Source organism: Numida meleagris, chromosome 1 (assembly GCF_002078875.1).
Source record: "Numida meleagris isolate 19003 breed g44 Domestic line chromosome 1, NumMel1.0, whole genome shotgun sequence".
Classification (NCBI taxonomy): Eukaryota; Metazoa; Chordata; class Aves; order Galliformes; family Numididae; genus Numida; species Numida meleagris.
In genome coordinates, this window is record NC_034409.1 from 142,498,515 (window position 1) to 142,510,998 (window position 12,484).

The following is a 12,484-nucleotide window of genomic DNA, read 5'->3' on the forward strand; positions in this document are numbered from 1 at the left end:
GATGGACTTGAAGAAATGTTATAGATTAATGACATTTTTTAAAAAGTGGAATATTGTCACGGTATTGTCTAAGGGTCTGCGTCCGTGACAAGGGGGGGGGGACAGGCCCAAAAGAAAAAAAACGAGAAAAGAGGAAGGAAAGAAAAAAAAATCGCCGGCGATAAGAGCCAGCCCCCGGGCGGTCCGGCGGCTAAAGCGGCGGAGAAGCCGCGGAGCCGCAACCTGGGAAGAGGGGGACCCGTAGACGGATCTAACACAAAAAAAAAAAAACAGCGGCACCGATCTGAGGAGGAACAACTAATTTTACTAAATATATCAAAATGAGGCTAGTAGAATTATGATAGAGGGGTTACAGGCTGAAAATCTTACACAGTAAACTGCAGGAGGACCACGTGCTTTCTCCGCCAGGCTCGGAAGAACAGACCCCGCGTCTCCCACGTGGCTTCACCACCCCCTCTCCCGCAAAGACCCCTGGGGAGTGCACCTCCTCCCCTCCCCCTCAGAGGGCCACACCAAAAAAGGCAGTTTACAGTAACCGGGGAATTAACTCTTTAACTGCCCGTACCTTACATGATGTAATGATGTGGAATACCGACAACAAAAAAAATCACAAAACCATAACAAATATTTAAGAGGAAAGAAGAGGAAATAGAAACTAAAGTACAGAATATTAAGGAATGTAAGGTGGTCATTAGAAAAATCTGTCTTGCACAACTGAAGATAATCATACATTTGTCTGAAATACCGGCTAGCTTTGAAATAGCCTCATTACTAGACAGGTGGTTTAGTGTGGAGATACGCTGAAAATGCTTGTATTCTGTCTTTAGAAACAGTCAAGAAAACATGCTTTTCATGTGAAGGTGATGAAATATTTTATAGATCCCACTTAGTCCAAAAGGAACTTTACTTCTATGAGGTATTCAGTGTCTACCAACGTAAAAATTGAAACCAAGTGTAGTGAGAGTTGGCTGAAAGATTCTGGTCTGCTAATAATGTTCTTTTGAAAGAGGTCTCAGAGAACAGAAATGGAAGAATTTTCTTCACATTGTAACAATATTCAGAAAAGGCCATGTGGGAGGATTATGTTCTTGTTGCCATGGCGCTGGTGGGAACCGACACACTAGGAGATCTATTATGAGATTCAAATAAAAAGGAACTAAAGATCGGCTTATACAGAACATGGGTCCGGTCAAACAGCTGTCTTTATTTGCAGAAACTTTGAATTTAGGGGATGTTTTGTAATTCACATTGGCTGTGCAGTAGGGAGTTAACAAAATTTAATTCGAGAGCACAAGGAAAGGGAAGATGGTATTTAATCTCTATCACTCAGGTTTTCTCAGATTTCAGCTGGCGCTGTTCTCAAACCCACTTGCTCACGAGCTCCAAGATAGGAATTTCCAGGTGGCCATGCCAGCCTGGCTGAAGAGCCGTATGGAAGACAAAGAGGGCTGACTACTGAGCAACTGCCTTGCCATGTGGGTACTTCATTGGCAACGACAAACTTTTTCAGCCAGATGTGTGTATCCTTCAGTTGTTACTGTGTGATCTTCCACTTCAACCTTGCTTACCTCATCCCCCATAAGCCTCCAGGGAGGTTGATATCTGTTGCTTGTGTTTCCTCATTTGAGTATCTTTATGGCTGCAGCCTTTCCTCCTGCTGGGACAGCAGGAAGTATTCTGCCACGTGCTGTAACCTTACCACCGTCCTCCTGTTATCAGAGCTGAGGTCTTCTGCTGACAAGTCTCCAAGCTGTAGCCCTATTGGAGCTCAGGCCTGCTGCTCTTGATGCAGACAGCACATTCCTCAGTGTTTACCAGTTTGATTGCTGTTATCAATACTGTCAACGGTTTACGGGCATTAGGCCCGATTCCGTGACAAAGGGGACGGGGGACCCGAGGGCCCACGTCCCGGGAAAAGGGGAAAGGGGAAAAGGGTAGGGAGATGGCCCTGAGAGCAAAGAACAGCGGCAACAATCTGAGGAGAAACAAACTAATTTACTAAATAAAATATCGGAATGCAAAACAACACACTATAATACAATATAATTACAATTTAAGCTGATAAATCCAACACAGAGAGAGAGAATGTCCCAAAATCAAGGTAGGCCTTACTCTACTACCGACGATAAGACAGCTGGAGAGCGAGGTGCTGCCAAGACGAGAGACGGCGGAAAAAGGGATGAGGTCTCGTGATCTGCAAGTTTTTATACTGCGAGCTTCTATCTTTTCCCTCCGGCTGGAAAATGGTAACAAAGGAGCAAAGTACCGTGGGGACTGTAGTAGTCCTTCTCTTCTGAGAACTAGGTATGTCCACTACATGATGTTATGATGTGGAATACCAATAACCGAAAATCACAAAACCATGACAAATACACACTTCAACCCTTGCTACTTCTTATGCTTCCACTTCGGTTTGAATGAAGTGTGAGTGGAAATACCAATCTCAGTGGTTCTTCTACAGCCCCCTACAGCAGACCTTTCTAATCGAAGATGTGTCCAGGTGCAGAAGAACAGTCTGGCAGACGTGTTCAGAGACCACTGCTGGAAAATCACATGTGAAATTCTGCTAGTAAATATTGGTGTAGTCGTGGTACTATCCAACTCGTTAACTGGTACTACAGAAAATAAAATAAAAATCACACCAACTTAAAGTGTGTAAAAATAAAGGTCGCAGTCTCTCAGATTTGAACTGTTCCAGATGCGGACCTGAAAGTATTTTGGTACTACCATCTGCAAAGTCACATTTCAAGAACATCAAATGTACGAGTTGTCTCTTGGGAAACAGTAGCAGTGAAAAGGATTTCAGGATTGTTCAGAATACACAGCTTGCCATAGGCAAACTCTTACTGTCATTCTGTGGTGAAGAGGACTGATGCAACAAGTGAACACAAATGGAATGTGTCATGGTGGGTTAGCCTCCTGCCATATTGCACTTGTGAAAACAGCACGAAAATGTTGTGCTACTGGGAAGACACTGGGGCTAAGGTTTTAAGGTGTTGAAAACAGGAATTTCTGAGCATAAGGAGAAAAAGGGGAAAAAAACGGAACACTGTTCTGAGAGATGAAGAAAATCTTTTACAGGGAGATTGTTTTGATGGCCAAGCAGAAAACGAAGTAGTGTGAAACACAAAAGCAACCATGCCAAAGAGCACAGTGGATGCTGTGGGGCTTCTAAAATCTGGGTAAAGAAGGCAACAGTGATTGGATGCTGAAGCCAAACTAATTCAGATTAGAAATTGAGATAAGGATCCTTAATCCCCTTCAACCACTTCTCAATCCCACTTCAACCACTGCATTCACTACTACATGTGCTCAGTTCCAAAGGTCTTAATATCTTCTGTCTGACACTCATCACAGTTAGCAGATGTTATTCACTGAATTTCCTCTTTGTGTCAGGCTGTGGTAACCCGTGGTACCAAGCTGAGGTTGCATGCACTAGCTCAGAGCGAGTGGTCTTTTTTAGGTTCACATTTAGCTGAAGCTAAGTTTTGAAAAATAGCATGAAGTCACTGGTACTTTTTAGCTAATGTTAGTTGCCATTAACTAGCTCCCTTTTACAGCTATTTTATAACAACATTCTAGAAAATCAGATGCATTCAGACTCTAATAGTTGTAACAACAGTTTGTGGAAGTAGGCTCAGTGTTGACTGGGTCTTCATTCAGGACAGAGCCTTGTTTCCCAAAAGATTTGTGTTCAGCTGTCACATTTCAGCCAGCTATTATTCAGGGCAGAAGCTTGTACTGCAAGTGCTAGTGAAGCAGTTGACAAGCAATTGCACTTTAACATTTCTAGTGCCTGAAGAGATATTCTAAATGCAGGTAAGTGAAGAAATGCCTGCGATGCTTGTTCCTTTTGCCTGACTCCACCTTTCAGGTAGCAGAGAGAAAGTTACTTTTATCTCAGTTATGGGTGGTACTTGCCAGCTTCTAGAAGACAGTAAGGCATTTGGTGTGCACAGTATCAAAGTTGGATTATGTCTTATCTTGTTAAAAGAATCAAGGCCCTGCATGGAAATTCTTAGAACCTGGAGTTCCCAAATCCAGTTTCATACACAAGGTGTCTTCTCTTGGAGAAGAGAAGGCTCCAGGGAGAACTAATTGAGGCCTTCCAGTACTTGAAGGGAGCTTATTAACAGCACAGGGGCCAACTTTTTACGCCGTCTGATAGCGATAGGACAAAGGGGAATGGCTTTAAACTAAAAGAGGGGAAATTGAGGTTAGATGTCAGGAAGAAATTCTTTACTCAGAAGGCGGTGAGGTGCTGGCACAGGCTGCCCAGAGAAGCTGTGGTGCCCTATCCCTGGAGGTGCTCAAGGCCAGGTTGGATGTGCCCTGGGCAGCCTGAGCTGGTGGGGGGCAGCCCTGCCCAGGGCACGGGTTGGGGCTGGGTGGGCTTTGAGGTCCCTTCCAACACACCTCTATGATTCTATGGTATTGGATAAAAAGCATTTCAATTCAACCTGTTTCAATGCCCTTTTTTAAAGTTTGCTTTTTTGTTTCTATATTTTAGTTAATTTTTATTCCTTTCAATTTAGGTATTAATACACATCATCTTGACTGTATTCTTAGCTATTCGCTGAATGTAAACTAAGACATGAACGAATCTCCCTCTTTTCCTATCAGGATGCATTACACTGCCTTGAAGCTTACAAATTCTTGACCAAAAACCACACTAAAATTTCCTTTCCCTTTTTTTTTTTTAATGCAGTGCATGCAGCTAATATGTACAGCTGCCATCAGAACAACTTTTCAGTTCCTAGATTTAACAATAACTGACAGATATCTTGGGTGATATAAGAAGTGGAAAACTTACAGTTTCAGTCACAGTGCCATCAAGCTTCCTGACCATCCCTCTCACTCAGCTTCCCCCTCACTGAAGTCTTGACTCCCAAGAACCTCTTAGCTACAAAGAGCAGAGCCACAGAATGAAGTGGCTACATTTTATCATTTATATTCCTTCTGTCTCTCCATTGTAAAATAGGTCAGACTAACGTAAAAAATAAAATCCAGGTACTACTATGAAAGCTAAATGGCAGTTTAATAGCACTCCATAATCCCAAGTCATTTTAAAAGCAATCCATGTGATTCCAGCTTCACCCCGATACAAAATGCAGCAGTGCCTGTTGGCAGAATGTGGCAATAGTTTCATAATGTATACAAATGCGTTGCATAACAGCCAAAGTTACAACGCATGTTCCGCCCTGTGAAGGAAAGGAGATAAGTGAGGAGCAGTGTATCCCTTCGGCCAGGACTAACCTTTCAGCTTTATAACCTCACTCACATGCTGGGTTGTTCTCAGCCGTTGTCTTCTGAGGTACTGCTTGATCCTTGGCCCTGCCCGCCCCTGCCGCCTGCACGCAGCCCGCCTGTGGAAAGCCTTCCTTCAGGCAGGCTGCCTGCAGGCCCTTCTGCTCACCAGTCCCCCTGCAAGGCCCCATCTCTGAATGCTCTTTTCACACTTCTCCATTTCCTTGTTCCGGCCAAAAAGTAGTCATCCTCCGCACAGATAAGCCATTTGGCCAAAGTCTTTGCCATGTTCAGCTCCTCTTTCAAAGCACGTGCCAGCAGTGCTCAGGCTCGGGAAAAAGCCATCAGACAGAACATTTCTTGGTTCTTGTTACCATGGTGTGGTTCAGAGCCTCATGTTTGAGGTGAGCCAGACACCAAGACATTGAACCTATCTGCACATACGTACTATAGCGGTGTCCTAAGTCTCCTCTCAGCCCTTCCCTACCAGAGTCATACTGCAGCTAGAGTTTGCTAGAACCCACACCAGAGCTGTCTCTCTCTTTGTTGATGGCACCATGTAACAAGGTGGGCGTCATTTAGGAGCCTCTTCGGGGCAGCATGTGGCTCTGTACAAACCCTCTGATGATACTACAGAAAAAAAATCCAGTAAACAATGTTTGCCCTGTGAGGAAGCTATGGTCTCAGCTGAGTGCAAGGTGCAGGGCTCCACAGAAGCCAGTCCAGGGCTACTGGTTTGGGTGTTCCCAATGGCAAGTGTATTCCCACTGTCACCTGTTTCTAAGCGAACTGTAGAGGAAAGCTCAGACTGAGCATGACAGAAAAAAAAAACAAACCAAAACCAGCGATAGCCAAGAGGTCTCATGAGGCGTTCATGTGATCTGCTAACAGTGAGAAAAGGAGTTGGATTTAGCAGGACCCGAGACAAACAGGAACTGTGGAGTTTCTCCAGGAACAATACGTAAGTGGAAAAGGAGGATAAAGATGACAGCTTGTCCTGTGGCCATGTTTTCTTATCCACTTTTAGAAAGCTCTCAAAGCAAGGGTAGGGTTAATCTTTCCCTACAGAAGGATGAACATGAACACGTCCATGGATGCCTCCCATTGGGACACACCAGTAAGTAGAGGAAAGGTTGTAGTTCGGGAAAACAAGAATAAATAGGTAACCTGATTTTATCAGAAAGGAGGTCAGTACGTAAGGGCCCATTCTACAGATACAACACAATGAAATGTAAGTGGAGGAGGCAGCCGAACATTTCTGTTTCACTGGACAGATTTAACTCCAGTATTAAGTCAGACAGAAGCGGGCTCTGTGCTGGCACTTGCTCCGTCTGACACATCTGCAGTTTTGCAGGGATAAACCTGAATTAACTTCTGATGCACAAACTGATTCTCAGCCCCTCCAGCCCAAGTGAGCCCTGCAGCTTACGCCGCCCTGCTTTGCTGGGTGGTGATTGCAGAGCCCGTTACTGAAGCGCTCAGGTGTCCTACGGCCTTTCCATAACAACTCGCCTTCCCATTCTCGGCTGCCTATTTTTAGAGCTTTATCAATATCTTGCTAGGAGCGTGTTAAAGAGCTTTGCTCAGGGCCAGCTGTAATCACTTGTTTGTGTAAGAGTACTACAGGGCTGGTCTGTTCCACAGCAGTTCCCAAACAAATGAAACCAGCACCATTTATTCTGCTTGCTCACCTTTTCCCCGCCTTCTGTTTACTTTTCAACGCAAATTGTTGGGAAATGTGTTGCTTTGCATTGATTTTGCATCATGAGGGACTGTGTCCGCTACAGAAAATATTTCTGTATACAGTGTATCTGTTGTATGGGTTTAGCAATCTGAAATCTTAGAGGATTTTTCTGTAGCCTGGATGTAAGATCACCAGACTCAACACAGCCCATTCTGTAAAGCTCACTGGTTTGGAAAGAGCTGTAGAAGAGAGTGAACTACAAACTCGGTAAATTCTGACAACTAGAAGAGCAAACCACGCATGAGGTGAGACAGAGCCCAGGGGTGGGCAGCTGCAGGTGTCTGAGTAACTTCCGAAGTCTCCCAAAACTTCAGTTCTACCTTCAAACACCCTATGTAGCACTGGATAACCAGAATTCTCAAAATGCAGTGTCTGTAACAACACCACACTTTATACGCTGTTTCCATGGTTATATTTGGTGTTTCCATTAGATTCACTGGCCCATTTTTGCCACCTCTTGGTCTGACTTCTTCCACCACAAACAGTGAGTGCATTGGAGAGGCAGAACTTGATTTATGATTTCTGCATGGGAATACGCTCCCTGTTTCTGTCTCTCTCGGCAGCCCCTCTCAGAAGAAGTCCTCCTGTTTCTTGCAGAACTGACAGTGCTGAGGGAGGGGGTAACCCACAACATGCTGTGCTGACATGCAGGACTGGGGTTATGAAACACTGAATGCAAACGTGGTGTAATTTTAGGTTATGTACTGTTATATCCTAACCTTACCTTTGTATTGGAAGTGTTTAACTCAGAAGCCTTTGTAAAGGCTTGTTCTTAGTTAAAGCTGTTGCTGGTCTTTTTTTTTTTTTTTCTCTTCAAAATAACACCTTCCTTTCACTGGGAATATAGGTTGAGCAATTAGCAGGAAATGCAAATAAGTTCAAGTAACTGCAAACCCTGGGCTTTCCAACCATAGAAAGGTGAAAGGGAATCCCATCCCTATTATTTGCTCAAGGGGAATTACTTGCTCAAGGGAGTACAAAGAACAAAGAAAATAAGAATATAACCACTGAGGTCAACAGCAATGCATTATTTTCTAATTTGGACAAGTATTACAAAAAATGTAAACTCACACCCCCAAAATGATGTACAGTGTCACAAGATATTTTCCCTTGAAAACGTGAGCATCCAGTCTCATAAGATTTAAGTAGAAAAAATGACCTTTAGCAATGTGTGTACCCCATAAACCATTATCTCCACAACTCTATGACAGATCACACCAGTTCCTAAATATTGGGTCACTTTAAGTCGATAGGAAGAAATTCTTCACTCAGAGGGCAGTGAGGCGCTGGCACAGGCTGCCCAGAACAGTTGTGGATGCCCCATCCCTGGAGGCATTCAAGGCCAGACTGGATGGGGCCCTGGGCAGCCTAAGCTAGTAGGTGGCAGCCCTGCCCACAGAAGGATGTTCTAACTAGATGATCTTTGAGGTCCCTTCCAACCCAAGCCATTCTATGACTCTGTAAGTCTTTAACGTGTTCCTGAGTCAAAACACAGGTTGGTCAAGAGATGACATTTGTACTTGCATTTTTCTGTCAACACCATGATTCATTTTGTAGGACTGGTTGCATAAGTTTACAAGATAGTTCATCCTGTCTTTGCAGCTATTGCTCTGATGAGACTCCAGTGTGCCATCCTTAGGAAAAATTCTAAGTACAATTTGCTTAAAAACATGCCGAAGATAAAACTTTAGAAGATATGATGCACTGAAAACCTCAAACGTTCACTCAGCGATATCAGGTCTCAACATGAATCTGAAGTTTCAGTAGAAAAATACCATTGTGGAAGTACAAAGTAAACAAACTATCCATTGAAGAGCTGCATCAGAGGTTTTGGTATGCTTCAAATGTCACTCAGCAAACCTGCATTGCCCTTGGTGACACCCTGTATAGGGAGAGGCTTGAATTCCAAATGAGTGCAGGACACCTACACTTTTGCTCATCTCTTTTTCTTAAACACACTACCAGGTTTCAAAGACACCAGTTTCTCTCCAGTAGGAAGGACCCCATCGAGGCTGGGAGTTAGGAATTGCCCTGCTATGGCCTACTTCCCTCACCAGCTGCCCTTCATACTCTGGCAGCACTCCTGTTTGCCTGCCCCACGCTGCTGTTGGGAGTGCCCTCACCGGCACACCGGGCTCCACTGGCCCAGCAGGGCATTGCCCAAGGGCTGGCAGGGCCTCAGCAGCAGTTTTGGGGTCACTGTGCATTTCTGCTTTCCCAGCCTCTCTCCTGGTGCACTGCACAGACACAGCACAGCTCATGCTCTCTACATCTGCTGGTTGTGGCATATGGTGGAGGCTGAGGGCTAGACCACGAGAGTATTTCAAGGCTGGAAAAGACGGTCACATCTCCAAGCCTGAAATCAAGGCCTTCCAGCACCTCTTTGCAATGATCTGTGTGTTCCACATAGCTCTGCACTTCCACTTCCCCTGTTCAGTCATGGCTTTGCACAGAACAGCTTCCCCTCACATTACCCCAGGAAGGGAACAACAGCAGAGGTGAAGTCATGATGCAAGATGGGTACAAGGAGGAAGTGGAAAAGGGGCAAACCCCAGCAAAGCAGGGACGCTCCTTGGCCCTGGGGAGGGCACCCATTTCCCACAGATGCCCATGTGGGGCTGCTCATCCGCCCTCCTTATATAAAAATAAAAGTACAGGGAAACATTGCTGGTGCTGCAGAGAAGACAATGTTATTGGAGAGTAAACGAGCTGGAAATAAACACTCTTAACGATGAGCTATTGACCTCAAGTTGTGTTTTGAGGAAAAATAAAAAAACACTTTAGGCAGAAGTGATTTTACAATGTATCATGTACCATTAACTCACTAGGTCTGCACCTGCCTGGTTAACTGCCTGTTGCCACTGGCACTGCTAATGAGCCACAGGATTTTGGCATCAGGCCAGGGTGGCTCCAGGTAAATAAAGCTTACTTTACTTGCTTTATTTATATAAAGGTCTGGGCCCTCCTTCCTACTTTCCTCTCTGCCCTGTGCCCACACAGTGTGAGCATGGGCAGCCTGCCAGAGGAGCTGCCTCTGCTCTGGGCTGTGGATGACAGTGTGCCTGCTCCTGAGGGAAGAGCCCTGCCTGGTACAGCTCCGCTCTTCCACACACACCCCAGCTCTGGTTTGATGTGCCCCTGAGGTAGCAGATCTGTACACTTTGGGGGCCAAGTTTATATTCACTGGGCACCCCAAGTTCAGAACCAAGTGCACACAATTCCTGGCTGCTGGGGCTGGCTCGTCCTGATCATGGTTGCAAGCTGCTGAGCTGCTGCAGGCCCATCGCGGTGCCCTCAGGCCCAAAATCATTGAACATCCTGAATTGGAAGGGACCCACAAGGATCATGGTGTCCAACTCCCAGCTCCACTCAGGACCACCCAAAATCAAACCCTGCGTCTGAGAGCGGTGTCCAAATGTTTCCTGAACTCCAGCAGACTTGATGCTATGCCCACCGCCCTCTGGTGCAGAACCTTTCCCCACCCCCCAGCTGCCCCTCCCCTGACACAGCTCCTTGCCGTTCCCTCGGGCCCTGTCGCTGTCACAGAGAGCAGAGCTCAGCGCTGCCCCTCCGCTCCCTGTGAGGAGCTGCAGCTGCCGTGAGGCCTCCCTTCAGCTTCCTGATCCTTTCCCTGCCATCCAACCAAGCATTCACCCTACCATTGCGCCCTATCTTCAAGAAATGAAATGTACTGTGTTATGGGAAAGGTCACTGCGAGCTCATGTTATTTTCTTCCTTATCTGAATGTTCATGATTTTAGTAGGATGCCTCTGTTATATCAGAAAGGGCAGGTACTCTCTGAAAACCTTTTGTATGCACCATCTGATTACTCATCACTTTTTCCTCAGATTCGCAATCTAGAATGTGATGATAAACTTTTCATGGGAGGAGTACTTACTGATAAGCGACAAATGCTTGCCTACTGCCACCGTGAAGGCCAAAGAAATTGTGGATATGGAAGGAAAACCATTAGTTTCTGTTCATATTGCAATTAATGCATTACCGGAATCAGTTTTCACCTTTCTGCACAATAATAGCTACCCACTGATGAGCTGCACGTTTGCAATGTCTTTATGTTTACTATTATTCTTCCAATTTGAAGTACTGAGCCAAAAACATCTGCCAAGATTTTTTACATGCACAGACTCTAAACAAACATTAATTTGTCTTTTTATCTTCACTCCTAGCTCAGGTTCTCAGTCTTTAAATAATCAATAGTTGTTATCAGCTTTTCCATTTGATCAAAGTCACCTGATCACCTTTCTCTGCCAGGGTCTCAAGAAAACAATTGTACCAACTTCCTCCAAATCTTTAGCTGAGCCCTACTTTTTGGCATTTAATTAATGACAGAGTAAGATACCCATCAATTAAAATGTCCGCCCATACAGCCAAGATGTTTGTGCTAGGACACATTCTTGGAATAATTCATAGTTTTAACCTGCCCAGTTTACAGAAGTCAGAAGTCACATAGCGTACTTTCTAATCACCACATGTACCTCCTGCTCAACTGTTTGAAGTCAGGTTCCCCAAGTTTTCTGTTATACCTTGAAAATGGACCGTGCCGCCTCCAGGTACAGAGCTTTGCAGAAGGAAGTTGAAGCTCTGTCTCTGTCTGCAGGGCATTTGCTTTTAGCAGTCCTGCTGTCTTCTCAGCTCTCCTGTGAAATGGGCCCAAGAAGGAACCCCAAACCCTCTGAGCTCTGTCACTGGGATGGTGACAAAAAGCCCCCGCAAATCTCATCCTTAGTGCATCAGCTTTCTGGATGCAAACAGATGAGTCCAGAATCTCCTGTGAAGCAATTGTGTGGACCTTTATCTTTGAGGGGTGAATTAAAACATTGGTACTCATCAGAATGAATTCTCTGCTTTAATTCTTAGGGTATTTATGTGGCAGTTTTTTATATGTTTGGTTTAAGAGAGGCCTTGAATTCTGAGAGATAACAGGAGCAGAAGCCAGTGTGACCCATGTAGCATATTTATCTTGAATTGCTAGGAAAACTTGCAGTCTCTCTTATTCTGCACTTCACACTTGGATGTCTCCTTCTAGGAAGAGATATTTGAGGCCTATTGTTTACTTCCACAAAATGCACAGAGTTATATTGGATGTGCTTGGTACCAAACCCAAATTCCTGTTCACCACCATAGTTTATACAAGGAGAAGAGGCCAAATCTAGTGCTCAGAGGAGAAATCTCATCTTCCTATTTTAACAGCTCAACAATGGTAGTGGAACCTCAGTGATTTCTGCATGGGAGTGAGCTGTCAGTGACACTGGCATTACTCACTGTGTTTCAGACTGCTTGTTGCCCAGACCAACCCCAGCAGGGACATACTGCCTGCTGTGCTCTATGGGCATGCATTGCAGAGCAGGAACAACCAGTGTGCTGCTCTTTCTACGGCATAAGCTATGTTTCTCACAAGTGTACCTGCTATAAGTCTGGCTATAGCCATATGCTCTTTCTTCACCTGAAGGAAAGAAAGGATGGAAGACAGGG